This window comes from Trichosurus vulpecula, chromosome 4 (assembly GCF_011100635.1).
Source record: "Trichosurus vulpecula isolate mTriVul1 chromosome 4, mTriVul1.pri, whole genome shotgun sequence".
Lineage (NCBI taxonomy): Eukaryota > Metazoa > Chordata > Mammalia > Diprotodontia > Phalangeridae > Trichosurus > Trichosurus vulpecula.
Window position 1 is genome coordinate 439,114,771 of NC_050576.1, and position 24,054 is coordinate 439,138,824.

Sequence of the window (24,054 nt, forward strand, 5' to 3'; positions counted from 1 at the left end):
AAGGGCCATTATTATCCTCACCAACAGCCCACCAGTCACCAGTCACCAACAAGTTTTAGCCCAGCACCACCCCCCTCCCTTCCTGAGCTGTTATTCAGCATAATTTGACTTACGTGAGGCAAGCTGGGGGAAGTGGGAGGGCTGGGGGCGCTGCAGTGGGGGCTGGAGAAATGAGCCAGCCAAATGAGAACCAGATTGAAAGAACATTTGCAGCGAATTAGGCAGGGAGCCAGGAGGGCTTGCTGGCAGCGTGCAGGACCCGTCTTTAGGGATTGTCAACTCCGCCTCGGCTTCTCCAGCGGATGTTTCCCGGCCAGAGTGCAGCTGGGTTTCAGTTGTCAAACCCACCGCCAAGACATCTGAGCAGGAGATGGAGCAGGCTGGAGAGCACACACACACACACACACACACACACACACACACACACACACACACACCGCCTAGTGTGGTATTTTGCACATAGTAATTGTTCCCTGAGCTCAATCTACCCTGAACCCAATTACAGTTAAAGCCAGTCCTGCAACTTCTTTAAGAAGCAGAAGAAGGCCTTTCTCTCCAACAGCTCCTGGGAGGAAGGTGACCCTTGATGCCAACCCTTCACCTCCAACATCCATCACCCATACGCCACCTAAGCTCCCCAACATCGGCCCTAACATTCTGCCATTTGGATGAAGTGCTTCAGATGAACTAACAGACTGGATTAACTGCTTCAGAGAAATTCAAAGATGTCAGGAGTCAAACTGAAAAGAAGGACCCTGAGGCATAATGTCTTGGGAAAGACACTAGAAAAGAGGACTTCTTATGCTCAAACCATCCCTCAAGAGTGAATCCAAGACATAGCATCCCGTGCTGCTTCCCCACCAAGGACATTAGACAAAGTGTTCTTTGATGCCAAAATATTTACAGCCACACTTTTTTTATGGTAGCAAAGATCTGGAAACAAAATAGATGTCAATCAACTGGGGAATGGCTGAACAAATGGGACAGTTAGGTGCTACAGTGGATACAGTGGATAGAGTGCTAGGGCTTGAGTCAAGAAGACCTGAGTTCAAATTTGGCCTTAGACACTTACTGTGTGACCCTGGGCAAGTCACTTCACTCTGTTTGCCTTCATTTCCTCGTCTGCAAAATGAGCTAGAGAAGGAAACGTCAAATTCCTCCATTATCTTTACTAAGAAAACCCCAAATGAGGTCATGAAGAGATGGACACCACTTAAATGATCGAACAACAAATAGGATATTACTGAACAGGAAACAGCTGGCAAATGTGAGGAATTCCAAGGACCCTGGGAAGACTCAGGTGGACTGATGCAGAGCAAAGAAAGCACAATCAGGAGAACAATAGATACATGACTGTACAAGTGTCAAGGAATGCTACAAAGAGGCAAAATCTCAAAGGAATTGCAGCAAATGATCTTCATTTCAGAGAAGGGAGAACAGAATGTCTCCTATGTCTACAAGCCAGGCACTAAGAAGTGCAATGTTGCATGTACTTACTGTTCGATGTGAGTGCTATGTGTCCTATATTACCAGGGAGTGGTGGGGAGGGTAGAGCAGGAGAGGATCAGAGGATAATTAGCAAAAGACACCAATAAAATTGGGGTAGGGGAGGGAATGAGCCTACACCCAAGCAAATGGTATAGATAGATGTGGAATTTTATGTCCACAAAAGGCAGTGAGGAGCTAATATGATAAGCAGGAAGACAAAGTCAGGACTTCTATAAAAGTTTAAGAGCAAGATGACCACACTCTCTCTGAAGAGATGACAGAGAGCTCCCTAGGTGGTCACATTTAAGGGGATAATGGTCACAATACACTTTCTTCCCTCAATGTAGATGGAAAGAATTCACTTTCAACATCTCGATCATCTAATGAGAGGGAAAGCCCACCCACTCTCATTCCAGCATCTGCCTCCTCACAATTACATTGTATTTACTCTGTGAAGTTCTTTTGTACTTGCTATCTATATACAAGTTTTCTTCCAGCAGAATTTAAGCTCCCTCAGGGCAAAGATTGTTTTGTTACTGTTTTTGTATCCCTTAGCACCTAGCACTGTGTCTGCCATACAGTATGCATTGAACAAATACTTGTTTAAAAAAGGAATGTGAGCACCAGACAATAATAAGGAGTACATTTTACCCCACGGAAGAGACGAGAGAAGGCACCATCCTCCCTTCTTTGCACTGGTGTGAAAGTATGGGTGTGGAACACCGGATGCATTGTCAGGCTCAATTGGCACATTAATTCTGCAGAGATGCTTTGTTTCTCTATCTTTTTGATTCTTTCTTACAAGGAATAATTCATTGGGAAGGAGAGAAACATGTTTGGAAATGAAGCTAATAAAAAACAAAACATTTCAATAGCTATTTTAAAATGTTTAAAATAAAATAGATGCTTGTCCCATTGAACTGCATTATCTTTATCTAATCATGGAATTTCCGAGCTGTGAAGATGGAATCCAACCCCATCCCACCATGTCCGGATGAAGATACGAATGACCTTGCCAATACCACAGTGGTCAGTGGCAGAGTTGAGATCAAAGGCCCGGGGCTCTTGACTCCTCCTGGGTTGGGGCTCTTTTCACCCCAATAGGCTGATGTTAGAATCTGGCTTCACAAAGATTCTTTCCCCTTGCTGCTTCTCCTCTGACTCTGTGGGCCCCTGGACAAGGGAACTTTGAGCTTACGCAATGACTGGGCTGAAGTTCTCTCCACCTGCAAAGGACTGAGTAACACTAGCCAGCAATCTCTTTCCCAAGAACAGCCTGGGGATTAAATAACAAGAACTTAATGCGATGTACTTTTCAGGGTCGCTAATGTTCTAGAAATGCTCAGAGAACACAATGGGTGCAGGAAGTTCAACACTCCTTTACGTCTGGTGGCCAAATTTAGGTCTAGAGAACATGATTTCTATTGTGACCAGGGCCCCTTCTGGCCCCCTGAACAGAAGGATGCACTTCCTGAATTGCCCAAGGCAGGATGTGGAGCTGTCACATAGCTCGCATATGGCACGGACACACCCCCAACTACCGCATGCTCCAATACGAAGACAAAGGACCGGCCCTTCTTCCTGCCCCCAAAACTGCCCAGTAGAGTATTCTAAGCCACATCAACAAGTGGGTGGGAGGAAGGTTCTGGATTGGTGAGCCATGACCCTGTGATCTTATAATTATATGGAATAATGGGGTTATGGGTTCACTGTCCCAAATGAAGCTAGCTGCCCTCCCCACAGGGCTCTAGGGACACCTCTGAGAGGTCAAGTAGGTTCTCTTCTCTAATGCCATTGACTTGAGTCTCCTTTCCAGTGTTTCCTCCTCACTGTTAGGATTAGTGCCTCATTCCACTTGATCAATCAATGTGTGTTAGCTTTTACAGAGGACTATTTACAAGAACAGATGTTATAAACACTGCTCCCCGACACCAGAGAGAGACGGCACACTGCCCCCAGACTTGTGACTCAGCCAAACAAATCATTCGGGCCTTCGAAAGATCCTAGCATGGAATCTAGCTCCTATGGTCCTAGTGGCACATTCTCTTGACCACCAGGCTCCCAAGGCCATGGCCATTTCCAATCACTTTTGCCTAAAAACAAGAAAGAATAAAAGAAGAACCATATGTTCTTGGCTCTTCCCCCACCAAGAGGCCCATAGACTTTGGGTTCTCCTTGCCAAGTTGGGGGGACTGGGGGAGACTGGGGGGGACTGGGGGAGGGAAGAGGGGGTGTTGCGCTAGTAAACGTCTAACAACCAGCTCTCCAGGGAAAAAATTAAGGCTAATCTGCGTTATTCACATTTTCTTCATCACTTTCTTAAACAGAGACAATCAACCAAACCCTAAATCTAAACCGAGCTCTAACTTGGAGCATCTGCCAATTTCCCAGGTGTCACGCTCACACTGAAAATTTAACCATCAACTCTCTGGAGCTGGCTCCAACCCAGCCCTGCCCAAACACCGGACAGGTTGGAAGGAAACAGACCGAGAGACTGGTTTGGGCCGGTTGGTGACGCAGCCTCATGCGCTCTGCACCGTCAGTCCAAAAAGTGTCTCTTCACTTCATGATTCACCGCTCAGAACTAGTAACGTAATATCTGTGAACACTTGAAACAAGCCAGGCAGACCTGAGTTTGAATCCTATCACAGGCACTTTCCAGCTGTGTGAACTTGGGCGAGTCATGTAACTTCAACTTTCCTCAGTTTTCTCATCTGTAAACAGGGGATAATACTGTACCCTACCTGCCAAGGTTATTGGAAGGATCAAATGGAATAATATTTGTAATGTGCTTTGCAAATCTTAAAGTGCCACATACATATTTGCTACCGCTGTTGTTATTATCACTATCATCACGGTGCTTTCATAAGATGCCCTCATGCTTCTACGGAAGCAGGCTTCCTAGAATCTTCCGTGTGGTGATGGCATCAGCTGGGTACACCATGCATGCTCACTGGTCTCCTGTTACACTAGAAATGAGCCTCAACCTTGTTTCTTTGGGATTTTTTTTTTACCATTATCTAGCTGGGCCACATCCTCCTCTTCTTCACACGTCCCAGTAGCCAACAATAGAGGTGGGATAGAGGGCAGGGCCTGCATCTGTCCTGCTCTGGGGAGGCTGTGAGTCCTGGCAGGTGTTAAGGCAGGACAGAGAATATCCCCCAATTTTATCCATGACTTCATTGAATCCTACTAATGGCCTCGTCCGAAGGCTCATTTTGTGTTGCCAAAGAGCTTTAAGAATTACTATTGGTCATTCTAACGACTAGAGCCGCAGGACTTTAGAGCAATTCACTAGATGCTTATAGTGCCCAAGGCCCCATGGGAGAAGGAGCCTTAGTGGTGCCTGAGCCCAGCCCTCTCGTGGTAAAAACATTAAGAGAGTCTCAGAGTTAAAGTCAAGTCATATCAATAAGCATTTATCAAGTGTTTCCTCTGCGCTAGGCCCTGTGCAGAAGCAAAAAGAAAGACGGTCCTGCTCTCAAGGAGCCTCCCTTCTAATGGGGGAAGCTGCCTCAAGTGGAGCCCAGAGGGGAAGGAAGGAGGGAACATGGCTGGCCTTGGGAGCCTCCCTTCTAATGGGGGAAGCTGCCCCAAGTGGAGCTCAGAGAAGAAGGAAGGAGGGAACATGGCTGGCCTTGGGAGCCTTCCTTCTAATGGGGGAAGCTGCCTCAAGTGGAGCTCAGAGGGGAAGGAAGGAGGGAACGTGGCTGGCCTTGGGAGCCTTCCTTCTAATGGGGGAAGCTGCCTCAAGTGGAGCCCAGAGGGGAAGGAAGGAGGGAACGTGGCTGGCCTTGGGAGCCTTCCTTCTAATGGGGGAAGCTGCCCCAAGTGGAGCTCAGAGAAGAAGGAAGGAGGGAACATGGCTGGCCTTGGGAGCCTTCCTTCTAATGGGGGAAGCTGCCTCAAGTGGAGCTCAGAGGGGAAGGAAGGAGGGAACGTGGCTGGCCTTGGGAGCCTTCCTTCTAATGGGGGAAGCTGCCTCAAGTGGAGCCCAGAGGGGAAGGAAGGAGGGAACGTGGCTGGCCTTGGGAGCCTCCCTTCTAATGGGGGAAGCTGCTTCAAGTGGAGCCCAGAGAAGAAGGAAGGAGAGAACGTGGCTGGCCTTGGGAGCCTTCCTTCAAATGGAGGCTCCAGGAGGGGCTGACCAAGGTGAGGAAAAGGCCCTAGCAGCCCAGGGAAGATCCAGGGTGAGGAAGGTGCTGGGGAATGGCAGTAGAGGCAGCTGCCAGAGAGAGTAAAGCAAACAAACAAGAGAAAACTATCCTTAAACCTTGAGCATTGGCCATTGTCCTGAAATGCACCCTGGGAAGCTCTTTACCACAGAAGTTCTTTGTGGTAGATTCCAAGAAAAACAAAGTTTTGTTTTTCTAGTCTCTTTTTAAGGGGAGGGTGAGGGAAACCACAGACAAGGGTGAGAATAGAAAGGCAACTCTGGGGTCACTGAATCCACCCCCTTCGTTTGATAGATGATGAGGCCGAGGGGCATCCAGGACAAGAGACTTGCCCAAGGATACACAGCCATTTGTAGAAAGAACCAGGATTCAGAACTATGATTTCTGACTCCAACACAGTCTACTTTCAGGACAAGTGCCTCATTTTACATAGTGGGAAGCTGAGGAAGTGACCCTTTGCCCAAGGTCCTGTAATATCAATTAAGTTGGGACTTTTTTTTTTACTGTTTTAGAATGATAAATTAATTAAGTCTCTTTGATTGAGCCTTACTAGGTGCAAAGACCCAGGCCCAAACCCCTATCTACTAGGTGCTAAGCCTATGTAGACATGAAGCCCTTAAGGTTCTCAGGGGAGTTGCTAAGACCAGAGCCAATAGTAGAAGCCTAAGTTCTGGTCGTTTGACGATGGCTAAAGAGTGGATAAAAAGAGAGAACAGAGCTATTTGCTAGGGGCTCTCACTCTTGGAGGAGTTATGATGGGGAGACTCTGGGCAGCTGTAGTTAAGAGCCCTGGAGCTTGTGAACCCAGATGTTGATGCCTTCTTGGTAACTATGAATTGTATTTGGTCTGTTTATAACGTATGTTTGTAATGTGTTTGTATTTGCTCTGAAGTTCAGGGTGCTGACTTTTTCCCCTGAACTAAGTGAATGGTATTTGTATGTTGGATTGAAATAAGATTGTTAACCCTTTAACGTTGCTTTCCTTGGTAAAGCAGATCAAAAGAACCTGGGCTAGCAGCATTCTTGTTGTTGGGCTCGTGTTGGTCTTTCACTCCCACGGCAGCTGCTAGCCAATTGTTGCAACAGGTCCCCAAGTAAGTAGGAGAGCCAGGACTAGATCCAGGCTGCCTGATCCCCAAAGCAAATGTGAGTTCCTGTGGTTGCCTACATCATTCTATCAGTTTTCTCAAAGGAAATTATTTGTCCAAAACTTCTCCTTTTCTGCTCTCAAAGTTCTACCTGTTTCAAAAATAAAGAGAAATCAAATGAGACGATTTGTGTAAAACACTTACCACTGTGCCTGACACACAGTAGGTACTTAATGTTTGCTCCCTATCCTTACCCACCCACTTCATGAAACTTGGCATACAAACAGGTGGACAAGAAATGTCTGTTGGTCCTCTCCAGGGCACCAGCTTCCCACTTTGCTCTTTACAAAAGGCTCCAATTCCATAAGCCCCTAGGTGGTCAGAGGTGGGAGTGGATTCTGGGGTAGGGCACCAGGAGAGAAGATCCCAAAGGAAGAGGCCCAATGTTGCCAATCCCTAGTATTTGCTTTGGGGGTTTTCCCCAAGGACATCCAGGAACTGTCCGATGAGATTAAGGAGGCAGAGAACAATAGAGGGTTGAGGTGATTTTTCACCCTTCCTGGTTCCTAGAGTCTGGACTCAGCCCCCTTCAACTCCTGTCTACAGAGGCCAAAGGGCCTAGAAGTTACAAGGAGCCCAAAAGCAAATGTCGACTCTCTAAGAGCCACAATGAAATGCCAGCCTCCACTGATGTCTTACTCATAGTGTGACTCACTTAAGCCCCAAGATGTGCTGCTGCCCGAAGAACATGAGCTGTCATACCACCCTCATTTTGCAGATGACATAACTGAGGTGTCTTCTCCAAGATCACCCTGTATGGACACAGAGAAAGAACTCAAGCCTGGGTCCTTGGAGCCCAAATGCAGCCTTCTTGCAGGACCAGCATGCTACCTACAGAAAAGGAGACCTACTAATTCATGTCAGACTTGACAGGCATCCCCAGTTGCCCTGAAGTGGGCTCAGTCTGAGGCTCACAGGAAGTCTTGGAACCATCAGGGCCACACTCACCCAAGAAGAGAACTGCCTCCTCTATTCTGCCCTGCAGCTTCCCTGGTATCCTCCAAAGCTCAGCGCCAGTGCCACCACCTCCAGGAGGCCTTTCCTGATGCCATCAGCTGCCTCCCTCTTGAATATGATGTGCTCCCATTGACTGCCCTGGGCACATGCCACATTCCACATCCACCTCCATAGTGGCAGCTCCTTGACAGCAGGGCCCTTGTCTTTTTTTCTTTATAACTCCAGGGCCTGGTGTGCAGGAAGCAATTACTAAATGTTTGTGGAATCACTGAATCCAGATGGCACCAGGCTGGGGTGGGGAAAGGAGGAAGTACTTGGCAGGTTTTGGTCAAGAGATGATCTGGGGTCTGGACATTCCTCTCTAGGTGATATTGGGTCACACCCTTCCCTTGTTAGACCTGAGTCTCTGGTTGACAGGATGGGCTATGATCCTTAAGGTCTGTCCCATTCTAGATTGCTTATGAATGATGACATACAAGGGAGGACTTAGTCAAATTCACATTGCACAGAATCCCAGGATCTGGGTCCTGGAATGGAAGTGCTTGCTCCCAGGGAGATGGGAAGGACATGGGAGGGTAGCAGAAATCAATCCTCACTTCAAAAGAAAAGGAGACACTGGACTAAAGCAGATGATCCAGGACATTCCAAGGCTTTGGCAAATGATGGTGGCAGAAAAGCCCCAGGCAGCAGGCCAGAGTCATCGAACCATGCAGAGAAACTTATAGGAAGGGAAGTGGGTCAGGCAGCCCACAGAGCTCCCAGGATGGAGATGCCACACAATCCAGAGAAGCTCCTGGGGTGGAGACACCACACAGTCCAGAGAAGCTTCTGGGGTGGAGACACCACACAGTCTAGAGAAGCTCCCGGGGTGGAGAGATCACACAGTCCATGGAAACCTTTGGGATGGAGATGCCACATGGTCCATGGAAGATCCCAGGATGGGGACTTCAGTTATTGATACAAGAAGTGTACCTTCATGGTACAGCTTGCCCTGGTTTTGAGGAGGACACCTCTAATAGCAACAAGCAATTGCTAAGTGTTCTAGACTTCTGTACCAAGTACCGAGAAAAGGCAGGAGCAATCCCTGTCCTCTGGGAGTTTCCATTTAAGCAGGAGAGCCCTGCAGTGCTGAGCTCTGTACCCTCCGTTTATCTATGTCTCATAATGCCTTGACATCATGCTCGAATCAGTGGCCAGTTCTTGCCATCTCTGCCACCACAATACCTTAGGAAGCACTTTGCAAACCTCAAATCACTTGCTATTATTATTAAGCCCTAAATATTTTATTTTTCCAATTACATGTAAAAACAATTTTCAACATTCATTTTTTAAAATTTGAGTTCCAAATTCTGTCTCTTCCTCCTCTCCCCTGTCCTTGAGAAGGTAAAAAATTTGACATAGGTTATACATATGCAGTCACACAAAACATATTTCCATATTAGTCACGCTGTGAAAGAAAACACAGACCCCCCCCCAAAAAAAAAACCCAACCATGAAAAATAAAGTAAAAACCAGTCTGTTCCGATCTGTATTCAAACTGCACCAGGTCTTACGAGTCCTTGGCAATTGTCTTAAATCACTGTATTGCTGGGAACAGCTGATCATCATACAATGCTGCTGCCACAGTGTACAATGTTCTTCTGATTCTGCTCACTTGACTTTGTATCAGTTGGTGTAGGTCCTTCCAGGTTTTTCTGAAAGCATTCTGCTCATCATTTCTTATAGCAATATACATATGATATATATAATGTATATTATAGCAATATGTACGCGCATACATATATACAGCACTTACAGTATTCCATCACAGTCATATGCCACAACTTGTTCAGCCATTCCCCAACTGACTGGCATAGCCTTGCTTTCCAGTTCTTTGCCACCACAAAAAAGAGCTGTGATAAACATTTTTGTACAGATAGGTCCTTTTTCTTTTCCTTTACCTTTGTACTACAGACCTAGCAGTGATATTTCTGGGTCAATGAGTATACATGATTTTATAGCCTGTTGGGCTGAGTTCCAAATTGCTCTCCAGAATTGTTGGATCAGTTCACAACTCCACCAAGAGTACATTAGTGTCTCTATTTTCAATGTTTATCAATTTCCTTTCCTGTCATGTTAGCCAACCTGACGGGCATCAGATGGCACCTCAGAGTTGTTTTAATTTGCATTTCTCAGATCCATAGTGATTTAGAGCACTTTTCATGTGACTATAGATTAGCTATCATCATCACCATCATCATTATTTCTTATCATTACCGTTTTATGCCTGTGCCCTCTCTTCTTTCTGCCTTGGCTCAGGTCTTCATTCTCTCCTGCCTGGACTGTTGCGATGCCCTCCTCCCTGGTTTCCTTGTCTGTCTCTCCTGGGAGCTCCCCTTGCACCTTCCATCCAGCTACCAAAATAACTTTCCAAAAGCACAGGCTGCTCTCCTGCTCAAGGATGCTCGGTAGCCCCATCGTGCATCGAAGATGTGACACAAAATGACCTTCACAGGCCTCCAGACTCACCAGAATCTTGTTTCCACATTTCTTTCCCAGCCCGCCTTGGGAGGCACAATAAGTTCCAGCCAAACTGGTCTCTATAACGTCGTTCCCTGATAATCCCCCTGGCTTTCTGTCTCTTGTCTCCATGTCCTGACTCAGGCATCTGCCTGTGCTGGACTCCCTCTTCTCTTTTCCCCTCCACTTCTGAGAACTCTTAAGCTTCCTTCGAATACCACCTTCTGTGGCATGCCTTTCCTGATTCCATTCCCTCACTCCTCTAGAAATCATTTTGTATTTACTTATCTACACACCTACTGAGGGCGGGTAGGAGGCGCTGCAGTGCACAGAGCTCGGGCCTGGAGTCAGGAAGACCTGTGTTCAAATCCAGCCTCAGACACTAGCTGTGTGACGCTAGGCAAGTCACTTAACTTTGCTTCAGTTTCCTCACCTATAAAACAAGATGGAGAAGGAAGGGGCAAAACACTCCAGAATCTCTGCCAAGAAAACCCCAAACGGGGTCATGAAGAGTCAGACACAACTGAAATGACTGAACAACACCTACTCTGTGCCTCCTATGGATTGTAAACTCCCTGAGTAGGTGGCTTAATAAATGCTGCGTATCATGCCGCTGGACTGAACTGCATAGCACAGAGCCAGACACTCTCCCCTGTTCAGCCATGCACCCACACTGCAGCCTCCCTGAGGAGACAGCTCTTGGGCTGGGCACCCATCCCTTCTCTCTGGGGGACTAGCTCCTCACCAAGAACAGTCTGGGAATGGCCCATCCCACCCGCCAAGAGAATGTCAACAGGCCTTCCTGGCAACTGAGGCCACAGCCCCAGAGGTTAGGAGCCAGCTTCATGTTTGTGCTGAAGGATGAGGACCAAGAGAATCTATTTCATCTGGAGCCAACACAAAGGGGTCCAGCCTTCTCCAGTGGCCAGCTGGCTGGACTCAAGTAAACTCTGTGTTCCCTCTTCCCTTCCTCGCCCTTCCTTAAGGAAGTGGCTCCCTCTTCCCTTGACTGATGATGCTTTTCCTCTCTTGACCTTGAACCCAAAGGCCAAAGGCCCAGATGGGCTTACTCCGGCCCCTGTGGATACAAGACATCTGGCCCTTCTTCCTCTGCTCCTTCCCCACACAAACAAGGACAGAGGTGGCTCGCTCCCTGGCCTGCCCTCCCTGGCCAGCCAGCCCTGGCCAGCCAAGCTTCCGGGCCCAACCTTTGCACCAGCCTTCCTGCAAACGGAAGGACAGCCCTTTGGCTTGGCCAGGCAGGTCCAGAGGCTGTCAGCCCCACTGGGTCCACCCAGCTGGCACCAGGATGGCCTGCTGAGTCTGTCCTCCCCCCTTCAGTGGGCAGCTGTCCCAGGGATGTTGGGACAGCTCGGGGCCAAGGCTACACTGAGTGTTCCTTCCCCAGAGAGCGGAAGCCGGAAAGCAGACTCAGCGACCCTGGACCAGGCCCTAGATGACCCCGGAGCTTCTCTCTGCCACAGTCTGTACACTTCACACAAAGAGGCTTCCTCCCTCACTGGTCCGCCAACCTATCTCTCCTACCACCGAGCCTTTGCCTAAGTCCTGACTTAACATAACATCCTCTCCTACACCACATTCCTTCTGTTCTTTAGAGAAATAACGTTCAGATTCCTGGTGGGAAGGATTAATAAGTGTGAAGAGGAGAGGAGACTCTGGGATGGGACCTGCCCAGGGCTCTCCTCAGCCATCTCCCTGCCTCAGGCTCTCCCTTCTCCAGAAGAGCCTCCATTCAGATGCTAAAGGAGTGGTCAGACAGAGTTCTGAGTTTCATTAACAAGAGCACAGTGCTAGGCACCTGGGGAGAGACAAAGGAGAGGAGGCTCCAAGGCTTGGTTGAGGCCACATAGCTAAAAGTGTCGGATGGAACTTTACCAAGGACCCTCCTGAAGGCTTTTTCCACAGTCCTAGATTGTTGGTCTGGATACCCACTGCAGAGGGTCGCAGGAGAGGGAGTCCAGAGACCAATGCTTTCTCCCTTCTGATCCTCACCCTCCCAGAAACACTCCTCCTTCCAGAACCAAATCGATGGTTTCTGAGGTCTGGAGCTGAGGGATATAGGCCAATGTCTCAGGAAAGAGGAGGGAACAGCATTGAGACAGCCCCCTCCCCAGGCTAGCCTCTGCATGGGGCAGAGGAGAGAACAGATGTGAGCCCTCAGGGCCCCACCACCATGACCTCTGCTGGGTGACTCCACCCCCCACCCTCCCACTTGCCCCCAGTTTCCATCTCAGCCTTGCAGAGGAGCTGCAGGCCTCTGTCCTCGGCCAAAGGCAAAGGGGGTCTGGTTTCTCAGCAGCTGACCCAGAATGAAAATGTCTTCCTACCTCCTCAAGCTCCAGTTTGTGGCTCCCTGGATCATTGGCTGGGGTCCCCACCGGACATTCTGCCCGCTCAGAGGAAGATCGTGTTTCGGGGGTGGACCGGGTATGGTTACAAGCCAGACACTCCTGGTGATCGCTCCCTTCCTGACAGCCTCTTTCTCAGCACCCAGGTGGTCATGCCAATCAGGGGGCTTCACAGGGACCATAGTCCACAGGGGTGCCCTTCTTAAGGGCCCGGGCAGCCCTCACATACACACCCATTCCCCCAAATAGGAGTCATCTTGGTTGCCCACAGTGAGAGGCCCTTGGAGCTCCCCCTGGAATCCAGCAAATGGTTGACCTGAAGCTGGAAGCCCTCAGGCCCAGCACCCATGACATGCCAAAGCGCTCTTCCTCTGACTGGCATGTGAAGCCTGGAGCAGGAAAGGGAGGGACCAGTGGTGCTGAGGACAGCAGACTGCCCAGGACCTGATAAGCCAAGTCCTGGGAAAAGGCCCTGCCAGACTGGTCTGCACGCCCACAGGAACATCGTGGCAAATGTCTCCAGGGGCTCCTGACTGGCTCCAGATCAAATGGAAGCCACTGAGGTCCTCCCCTTCCAGCACGCCCCCATCCCTCATCTCAGCAGGAGACGTTCATGGTCCGAGCTCCCTCCCTCCTCATCCCATCCTTAGATGGTCAGTTTGGCTGCCCCCTTCTCTAGGGAGCTATCCCCCAGCCCCAACTCCCAGCTCTCTCCAGCCAGCCACACCCCAACAGGAGCTAGTGTCTGGTTTTTCCCTATCTCTCCTTTGGCCTCCAACAGCACTGAGTTTCGAGCACACAACACTTTCCTAGGACTGTAAGCCTGGTGAAAGCAGAGACTTGGGAGAGTCAGTGACAAGCACAGGCCAGACCGGAGTCTGTCTGTAATGGCAGTGGAACTGAATCAAATTGAAGCTGCAGGGGAATGCTGGTAAATGTTTAACAACCGGCTTGAGAGTGGGTGGGGGTGCTTTCCCCAACATTTTCTTAGGTCTAGACAATGAAGAAAACAACCAAACAAGCCCCAATTTGTGGTGTTTGTGGAATTCACACTGAAAGTTGAACAACACCAGTCGTGTGGTGGATGGAGCTCATCATGCCCAGCCATAGGCCTTTCTCATCTTCAGGTAAGGAGAAATCGGGAGGGAAGGTGTGCCCAGGTCTCTCTGCGTTGGGTGGCCCCTGAGGGAAAGGGGGAGGGACAGGCATACTAATTAATAAAAATAAGGCTGGAGAGAAGACAGAAGTCATCAAGGCAAACCCCCTGTTCTATAGATGAGGAAGCGGAGGGTCCTGAAGGTGACCTGACTATGCAGAGTCACAGAGCTTGTGTCCAAGGTGAGATCTGTGTGGGAGTTGTCTGACTCCAGACCAGAGCTCTTCTTCCCTCCCAGGTTAGGCTGGTCCATAGCCTGTGATTCCCTGGTGGACCAAGTGACTTTGGTGACCAGGCCCAGGAGGGAGGCATCTTCCAAAAGGTCATTAGAGACAAAGAGGACTGCCCTCCTGGGCCTGAGTATCCACCAGCTCTCCCTCCCCCACAGTTTAGCTTTGGAGAAAGGAATGGACACTGTAAAGGGAGAACACCAAGTTATGGTCAGAGGACCTGGGTTCTGGTCTTTGCTCTGCCATTTACCATGAACACATCCCTGGGTAAGGCACCAGATATCTCTGTGCCTTGGTTTCCTCACCTGTGGAAGGAGAAGGTAAGAGTAACTGGTCTGTAAAGGCCTTTCCAGCTCTAAATCTATGACCGTGTAGGGCCCAGGATTCTACTTTTTTTCTGGTTTAGTCAATCTATCAACAAACATGTATTGTTTAAAATTTTGAGTTCTAGTTTTTCTCCCTCCCTCTAGCCACTCTCCCATTATACATATGAAGCGCTTTGAAACATTTCTATATTAGCCACGTCGAGGATGGGGAGGGGAGGGCAGGAATCAAGAAAAATAAAGTGAAAAAAAATTGTTTCATTCTGCACTCAGAGTTCATTAGTTCTTTCTCTGCAGATGGACAGCATTTTTCATCATGGATACTTGGAATTGTCTTGAATGTATTGCTGAAAAGAGCTAAGTCATTTACAGCTGATCATGGTACAATGTTGCTGTTACTGTGTAGAATGTTCTTCTGGTCCTGCAAATGCGCTCTGCATCAGTTCATATAAATCTTCCTAGGTTTTTCTGAAACCATCCTGCTCATCATTTCTTATAGCAAAATAGTATTCCATCACAATCATATAGCACAGCTTGTTCAACCACTCCCCAAATGATGGACATCCTCTCAATGTCTGATTCTTTGCAAAAGAGCTGCTATGAATATTTTTGTACAAATAGATTCTTTTCCCTTTTCTTTCATTTCTTTGGGATACAAACATAGCAGTGCTATTTCTGGGTCAAAGGAGATGCATGTTTTTATAGCCCTTTGGGGCATAGCTTCACATTGCTCTCCAGAATGGTTGGACCAGTTCACAATTCCACCAACAGTGCATTAGTATGCCTGTTTTTCCACATCCCTACCAGCATTTGTCATTTCTGATAGGTGTGATATGGTACCTCAGAGTACCTCAAATTTTCATTTATCTAATCAATAGCAATTTAGAGTATTTTTCATGTGACTATCGAGAGCTTTGATTTCTTCTGAAAACTGCCTGTTCACATCTTTGACCATTTGTCAATTAGGGAATGACTCTTATTTTGATAAATTTGTCTCAGTCCCCTAAATATTTGAGAAATGAGGTCTTGCTGTAAGCATTTTTCACAGTTTGATACTATGATTTTGAGTCTCAGACCTCCTCCTACCTTTGTCCCAGCCTCATCTCTGAGTGGGAACAAGAATCATTCGCATAGCAGGAGCGTTCAGCAAAGTGCAGGCAGTATCCTGAGCACTTCAAAGATGCAATTTCATTTGATTTCTGACCAGCGTGGATACTTAGCAATATGGCTGCCTGGCTCTCCTGGCCACAGGTAGGTACAAGGCAGTTCCACAAACATTTATAAGCACCCCTTCTGGGTCACACTGTACCTCTTCTTGAGTGAGGGGGGTAGACCATACTACCACATCCCCTTGTTACCCCCTGGGCTGTATTTCTGAAGGAACAACCATAGGGATGAAGAAATGTCTCAGAACTGGCTGGATCTTATGTGAAAACCAGGCTTCTGTTCCAAGAAAATGAGGGACCCTTTCAGCCCTGCAGTCCAACTGGTCTGTTCATTCTAGGTGCAAGACAGGATGTTGCTGACTTGCCTTCTGGTTAGCCTGATGGGCACACTGGGAGCCAGCTGTGTATGGGGTGGGGTGGATGGACGTGAGCACAATGGCAGCAGTGGGGACAGCAGCAGCCAGTTGCCACCTCCACCCCGGGCATGCAATGGCAGTGGAGGAAGGTTGGAGAGTGGCTTGTCTCACCTCCTCATCAGCAAACAAAGATGTCCTGGCTCTGACTCTTAATCTACTGGGAGGTTTCGCCATAAATGTGACACCTGTGGCATTTCCCCCACCTTGGAAGGGGCTAGAGAATACCTCTCAGACCCACCCCCATTCCAGCAGCCCCCTCCTGCTATGCTGGAAGAAGTTGCCCATAGCCTCCACCCACTCCCAGGGAGGGGCCCCAGGTGCCAGTGGTAGTATCAGGGCCAGTGCAGGGGCCAGGAGAAAGGCTCATCTTGCCCATGCTTGGGAGCAGATCCGCCTTGGTCCTGGCACGTGGTACAGTGGGGGCTAGAGGTCAAGGACAGGATGGGGCTGACTTGAGCTTGGATTGTCTGGGCTTCCAGCCAGGACTTTATGCTCTGGAGCATCCAGCCTTGACAAATGCCCCAAACTCTGGCCAGACAAGACGGCTACATCGCCAGTGGCAGGGGGCGGGGGGGGGGGGGGGGGGGGGATGGCAAGGTGTCAGGAGGGGTGGGGGCGGGGTGCTGCCAGTACTAGGAGGGTGGTCCATTCAAACAGGGGCTCACCAGTCCTGGGATTCAAAATGGGCCATCTTAGCACTGGGGCTCCACCCAAAGCCTTCAGGAACTGGCAGCCCTGTGTTTGGAGGCTTCCAGAGAGCCAGCTGTGGTTACAGCTGCTGATGTGGTAGAGGGCTGGCAGCCACACGGTCACTGGGCTTGAAAAGATGCCTTCACCCAGAAAGGAGGCCTGGCCAGGATCCCCTGGGAAGGGTTTGTTCTTGAGTAAAGTTCACCCTGATTCCTCCAGGAATTATCCAGAAAATTACAGCTAAGATGACCCAAATAGCAAGGTGTGTATATATGTATGTGGCAGGTACAGTGTACTGGGGGGAGTGTGGAGGGCGTTTATGTTGTATATGAGTATGTGTTTATGTGTGGTGGTGGAGTGTGAAGGATGTGTGGGGTGTGTGTGTGTGTGTGTGTGTGCACAGTGTGTAGTGAAAGGGCAGGGTGTTCGAGTGTGGGGGGTATATGGTGTGGAGGGTGTGTATGTGGGTAGGTGTGATATGTGTGGGGTGTGTATGTGGGGGGGATGAATGCGGATGTAGTGTGGTGATATGTGTATGTCTGTGTGGGTGTGTGTAATGAGAATCAGTGGAAGGTGCTGGGGTGACTGGGGAACCTGAAGAGGGGCCTCAGGGGCCCCACAGGCCAGTCTTCAAGGACTGAAGAACCAGGATAGCCTGGGTCTGCTTAGCCCCCAGGGCAGAAGCAGGCTTAGGCCACAGTGGGATGGAGGTGTGGGGGAGGTTCCTGAGAGGTTGGCTTGAGCCTGAGCCTCTTTCCCGTCCCCAAGGGCTCCCAGCAGAGGCTGAAGGACCCTTGGTCAGAGTACAGGAGATCCTGGGGTCGTTTTCCCCTTCACAACAAACCTTGTCGACACTCCCTTCCTTCCATCCACTCACAAAGCTTCTCCTCTAAGGCAGAGGTCCTCACCCCTGGCCAGGACCATTGCAGTAGCTGCTGGGGGATCTGCTGGCCCCAAGTCTCTCCTCCTTCGCTCTCCCCTCCATTCAGCCCCCACAACCATCGTCTGACCAGGTCACAGCCCTCCCTTTTCAAACAGCTCCAATGGCTCCCTGTTAGGAAAGAAAGGAGGACGTGTGGATGTATTAAGTGCCTGCTATTCAGCCAACATAAAGCTAAGCCCCTCGCAAACATTATCTCATCTAATCCTCACAACAACCCCGAGGGGAGGTGCTGTCGTTATGCTCTTTTACAGAGGAGGAAACTGAGTCAGACAGAAGTTGAAGTGACTTGCCCAGGGTCACCCAGCTAGGAAGTGTCTGAAGAGGGATTTGAACCAAGGTCTTCTGACTCCAGGTCCGGTGCTCTAGCCCTGTGACTCGCCTGCTGCCTCCAGGGTCAAATAGAAATTCCTAAATTTGGCATCCGTAGTCTTTCTTAACCTCTGGCCCACCTGCCTGTCCAGTTTTCTCACACCTCGCTGTTCTCTACCCACTCTGGGACCCAGTGACACTGGCCTCTCCCGTACCTCTGAGTTTCTGCACTGGTCGTGCCCCCTACCGAGCATGCTTTGCTGCGTCACTACCACTTCTTGGGAATCCTTCAAGGCTGCTCTAATCCCACCTTCTATTGGAGGTCTTCAGCCTTCCCCCATTCCCCATGCTGGTGCCTTCCCTTGTGAGGCAGCTAGGCGGCGCAGTGGACAGAGCGTAGGACTTAAGACCCAAGTTCGAATTTTACCTCAGACACTTCCTAGTTGTGTGACCCTGGGCAAGTCACTTAATCTTGTCTGCCTCAGCTTCCTCATCTGTAAAATGAGTTGTAGAAGGAAACGACAAACCATTCCAGTATCTCTGCCGAGAAAACCCGAAATGGGGTCACAAAGAGTCAGACACGAGTGAAAAACAACTGAAAAAAAAAAGAACCTGAACAAATCAGGTAATCGTCATCTGCCTCAGTTTCTTCATTTGCAAAACAGAAATACGAACACCTTCCTAGACTTTCTGTGAGGATAAATATAGGAGATATTACAAAACCCTTTGCAGACCTTAAAATGCTCAATGTTTGTTGTTGTTACCGTCCGTCTACTCTCCACGTACCACGTTCCCAGCTGCTCATTTATCTGCTGTCCCTCTCGTTAGAAGAGAAGCCGCTCCAGGGCAGCCGCCGCCTTGGATTTCGGGTCCCCTGTGCCAAGCACGGAGCCTGAAAGGGCTCGGTCAGTGAGATAGCAGAGAGAACAGAGCTGTCAAGAGAAACACCCGGGCTCTCGGGCTTCCCAGGCTGCGAGGGTTCAGTGAGAGACCACAGAGGCAAAAGTGGGACCAGAGGGCAGGGCAGGGGTGAGTGTGTGCGCGCGTGTGTGTGCCTGTGTGTGCGCGCATGTGCGTGTGCGTGTACATGTGCGTGTGTGTGTGTGTGTGTGTGCATGTGCGTGTGTGTTACATGGATGTGCAGGAGGAGGGAGAGGTTTTTTTTATTTTATTTTTAGTTTTAGTTTACAACACTCAGTTCCACAAGTTTTGGGGTTCCAAATTTTCTCTCCCACCCACTCCTCCCCCCAACCCCCCAAGACAGCATGGAATCCAGAGTAGGTTCTACATGTACCTTCACACTGAACTTATTTACATAATAGTCCAGTCCTAAAGAAGAATTATAACCAATGGAATGAATCATGAGAAAGGAGAAACAAAACCGAAAAAGAAGGAAAAAGAGAGAGAGCAAAAAGTTTGCCTCACTCTACATTCAGACTCCATAATTCTCTCTCTGGATGTGCAGAGCTTTTTCCATCATGAGTCTTTTGGAGCTGTCTTAGAACCCTGCATTGCTGAGAAGAGCCAAGTCTAGCAAAGTTAGTGCTTACAGATGCCATGTGTCTGTAATCGTGTATAATGATCTCCTGGTTCTGCTCCCCTCACTCGGCATCAGTTCACATAAGTCATTCCAGGTTATAATGAAGTCCGTATCTTCCCCGTTTCTTATAGCACAATAGTATTCCATTACCTTCATATACCACAACTTGTTCAGCCATTCCCCAATAGACGGGCATCCCCTTGATTTCCAATTCTTTGCCACCACAAAAAGAGCCGCTATAAATATTCTTGTACATATGGGTCCTTTTCCCACTTGTATGATCTCTTTGGGATACAGCCCTAGAAGTGTATTGCTGGGTCAAAGGGTATGCACACTTTTATAGCCCTGTGAGCATATTTCCAAATTGCTCTCCAGAATGGCTGCATCAGTTCACAACTCCACCAACAATGTAGCAATGTTCCAATTTTCCCACATCCTCTTCAGCATTTATCATTTTCCTGTTTTACATGTTAGCCAATATGACAGGAGAGATGTAGTACCTAAGAGTTGTTTTGATTTGCATTTCTCTAATCAATAGTGATTTAGAGCATTTTTTCGCATGACTTTAGTTTCTTTAATTTAAATTTCTTTAATTTCTTCCTCTGAAAACTGCCTGTTCATATCCTTTGACCATTTCTCAATTGGGGAATGACTTGTATTCCTATAAATTTGGTTCTGTTCACTGTATATTTTAGAAATGAGGCCTTTATCAGACACTCCAGTAGTAAAGATTTTTCCCCAATTTTCTGGTTCAAAGGGAGAGATTTTTGTTGTTTAGTCACTTTTCAGTTGTGTCTCATTCTTTGTGGCCCCATTTGGGGTTTTCTTGGCAAAGTTATTGGAGTGGTTTGCCATTTCCTTCTCCAGCTCATTTTACAGATGAGGAAACTGAGGTAAACAGGATGAAGTGACTTTCCCAGGATCACCCATCTAGGAAGTGTCTGAGGCTGCATTTGAACTCAAGTCCTCCTGACTCCAGGACAGGTGCTCTATCCATTGTACCACCACCTAAGCTGCCCCTAGGAGGGAGAGACAGAGACAGTGATCAGTAGCACCCCTAGAAGGTTTGTTTGTAATGCAGCATCCTCCCTTCGTCTTGCATCCAAGTGGAGGATTTCCCTGGGACAGGGAGGGATAGAGAACTAGCAATGACATGGGACTGGGGACCCCACAGCTGAGGGATGGCAGTCAAAGGACTGGTCCTCACTAGGAAGATGAACTCTTTGAATGACATTTTCCATAATGCAAGTGTCTCTCACAAAGTGACCCAGTCCCCAGGGTCCTCAAGGCCTACCCTTGCCCAGCCAGTCCATCCACAGGGGAGTTTCCCATTTAGCCCCACAAGGTGGTGGAAGACGGGTTGTGACACTCACTTTGGGACCCTATGTGCACAAAGGACTTTGCTGGGGGAGAAAGGAACAAATGGATTTGTGGAGAATAAAACCTCTTTGTCTCAGTTTTGCTGACTGAGGAAAGACCCTTTGAACTCAGAAGGAGGTGTTGACAGCCCCCCATAACTGCTTTCCTCCCTCCTTACCCCTGCTGCTTATCAGCTATCTCTTTTATTCTTTGCTTGTGGCAAAGTGATTTTCGCCTTTGTAAGCCAAAGATCCCCCCATTCCTATCCTTATACAAATAAGAGCTTTTCAGGCACAGAAGACGGCCCAGACCACCCCTCCCCATGTGAATGATGCCATTCATGTTCACTGTCACTTCTGGGGGCCTGGAATGTTCTGCTGCCCCAGCAGCTGTCCCCATTCTAGAGCATTCAGAGGCTCTCTAAAAGGGGGAGTCATACCAGCATCAGTGTCCCCACTTCATAGAGGGGGAAACCATTGAGAGGCACGGTGCCTTGTCTAAGGTCCCAGAGCAAACTCATGGCAAAGACAGGACACACAGCCCCAAAGTGGGGATTCATGTGTTCTCTGTTTCACCAGCCTACAAATCAGCCTATAAATTCCCTGGACTTACGTGTGCCTCCAGTTTGGGATGGGGGAGCACTTTGTTATGGACCTGGCCATTTGCTTTAAGTAAATATCTTTTGTTTTTCATTCGTATGTTCTCTGATTAGATCTGCTAAAAGAGCCACATCAGGGGGTTCATGGCTTTTGAATAATGGATGACCCAAACATGACTTGGCACTGAGTTTAGGTTTCAGGGGACTTCTTGTGAAGATGGCACAGTTTACCTACTGACACATACCATGTTTGCATCATTCTCTAAACCAGGGCCAAGCAGGACTGATGTGAATCCCAGTCTCAGAGGTGGAAGCAAACTATAGTGTAAAAATTAGGAACTTTAAGGCATTGCCATTTCAGAGATGGAGGAGAGGAAGAAACTGTGGAAACTAGCCTCCCTTTACATCAGTCAAGTCCTTCCCCACCAGTCAGTGGGCCAGTCGGGTGACAAATTTTGATTAAATACTTACCATATGCTGGGTGCTGTTCAAAGAGCCAGGCTTTCAAAGAAAGGTAAAAACCAGTCCCTGCCCCTAAGAAGCTCATATTCCACCTGACTTACACAGAGTAAATGGAATCTGTCTCAGAGAGAATGTGCTAGCAATGGTGGAGGCAGATGGCATGAGGGGAGATAGGGAAGGAGAAAGGCCGAAAGAAGGCAGTATTTGAGGTGTCTTTTTCTAAGTTAAATTTTATTTTATCTTCATATCATCTTTTTCTCCCTCTTGCCCACCCCGCAACTAAGAAAGAAAAAAACCCCAAGACCCCCGTTACAAACATTTACAGTCGAGCAAAACAAATTCCCACCTTGATTATACCCAAAAAAAGCCATGTCAGTCTCTCCATTGAGTCTGTTGCCTCTCCCTCAGGAGGTGGTAGCCTGTTCCCTCTTGAGTCCTCTGCAATGGTGGTTGGTCATTGAGCTGATTAGAGCTCCCGAGTCTTAGAAGTCGTTTGTCTTTACCCTGTTGCTTTTATTATATAAATTGTTCTCCTGGTTTTAATTTGAGCTGAGTGTTAAAGAGAGAGATGGAGGGAAGGAGGAAGTGCATTTCAGGCACGAGAGACAGCTGGCATAAGGCAATGGGCTGAAGATGGAGCCCCAGCTGTGAAACAGTCAAGAAGCCAGTGTTTCTGAGCCATAGTGTGTGAGAGGACTGGGAAGCCAGGCAGAGAGGAACTAGATATTTGATCCCGAAGGTGATGGGGAGTATATCGAGTAGGGGGTAGGAGAATTGTTCTGGCAGCCAAGTGGAGGGTGAATGAAAGTGGGGAAATCAGAGGCAGAGAAACCACTTAGGTGACTACGGCAAGGGTCCAAGTGAGACAAGGAGGACCTACACCAGAGAGTGACTCCATGAGCAGAGAAGGGGCTAGGCTTGATGCTGAGGTTATAAGCCTGGACCGCTGGGAGGCTGGTAGTGCCTTCAAGGTAGTGACAGGACATTGAGAAAGGGGCAGAGAATGTGCTCTCTTGTTGAGATGTTGGCAGGTGGTGAGCTATCACCTGAAGGGACGGGGCAGGGTCTCGGAGGACTCCCACAGCTGGTGGAGGTGACCTTGATGAAGACCCAGCACAGGAGACTGAGCAGTAGAGATACTCCTAGAGAAAGAGAGTCAAATCTAGAGAGGAGAGGGTGTCAAGCCCAGGGGTCACTGGATTTGGCAACTTTGGAGAGTTCAGGCTCAGCTGAATGATGCTATAGGAAGTCAAATGGCCAATGGTTTAGGATCAAGGGGGATGGGAGGAAGTAGACACCTGGTATAGGGCAGGGATATCAAATGCTAGAGGCCGGTGGTGGGGCTTAGATCATGGGGGGTTGTTAAGGATGGGGAGATGTGTGTAGACGCACAGAAGAAGCCAGGAGATGAGCAAAAGTGAATACTAGAGAGGCAGGGAAGGAGGGTGCTACTGGAGAAGGTAGAAGGGCATGAGACTGGTGTGGAAGGACTCCCCTCTTCAGTGGAGTCTGGAGGAAGGAGGAGACAGCAGGGGAAGACAAGGAGGGGAAGGGAAAACAATGCTCCTTGCACCTGTCTTGGTCACACACCCTGGGTGACTCCACAGAGAGATTCATGTAACAACAAACATTGGCTTGGAAAACTGGCTCACCCCTCCTGCACAAGGGGGTGCTCTCTGGGCTGCAGGGGATGGTGGCGGGAGGGCAGTCAAAGACCTGAAGGAGGGAAGAGGGACAGAGAGAAAGGAGGGTATCAGATACAAGCTCCAAACTGATTTGGACTTTGCTTCCTGCTCTGATGGCCCCTGCAGAGGTGCTGGGAGCTCACTCATTCCCACCTTCTCCTTCTTCCTCCTTCCTCAAGCCAAGGAGCCTGGTTGCTCCTCAGGCTCAGGACTCAGGCTCACCATCTCTCCCATTCAATGGGCTGGGCACAGGGCCTGGCCTGGGAGGCCAGCCCCATGCACCACATGCACTCTATGGCACAGGGTGTGCCCAGGCCTCAACAACCCCAGAAGCAGTTACTGGAAGGCAACCTGTTTCTGGGGATGTCTGCATTTTCATGAATCCCCTTCTTTGCCCTCCTGGAGAATAGAGGGCACCCCTCCTCACCTCCAGCCATCCACCTGGAGGAAGCCTGACCCCTCGGCCTCCTTCAACACTCTGGCCCGGGAGCCAAAGCTTTCCCCCCAGCTCCATTCCTGTCTGTTAACACTGTGATAAAGA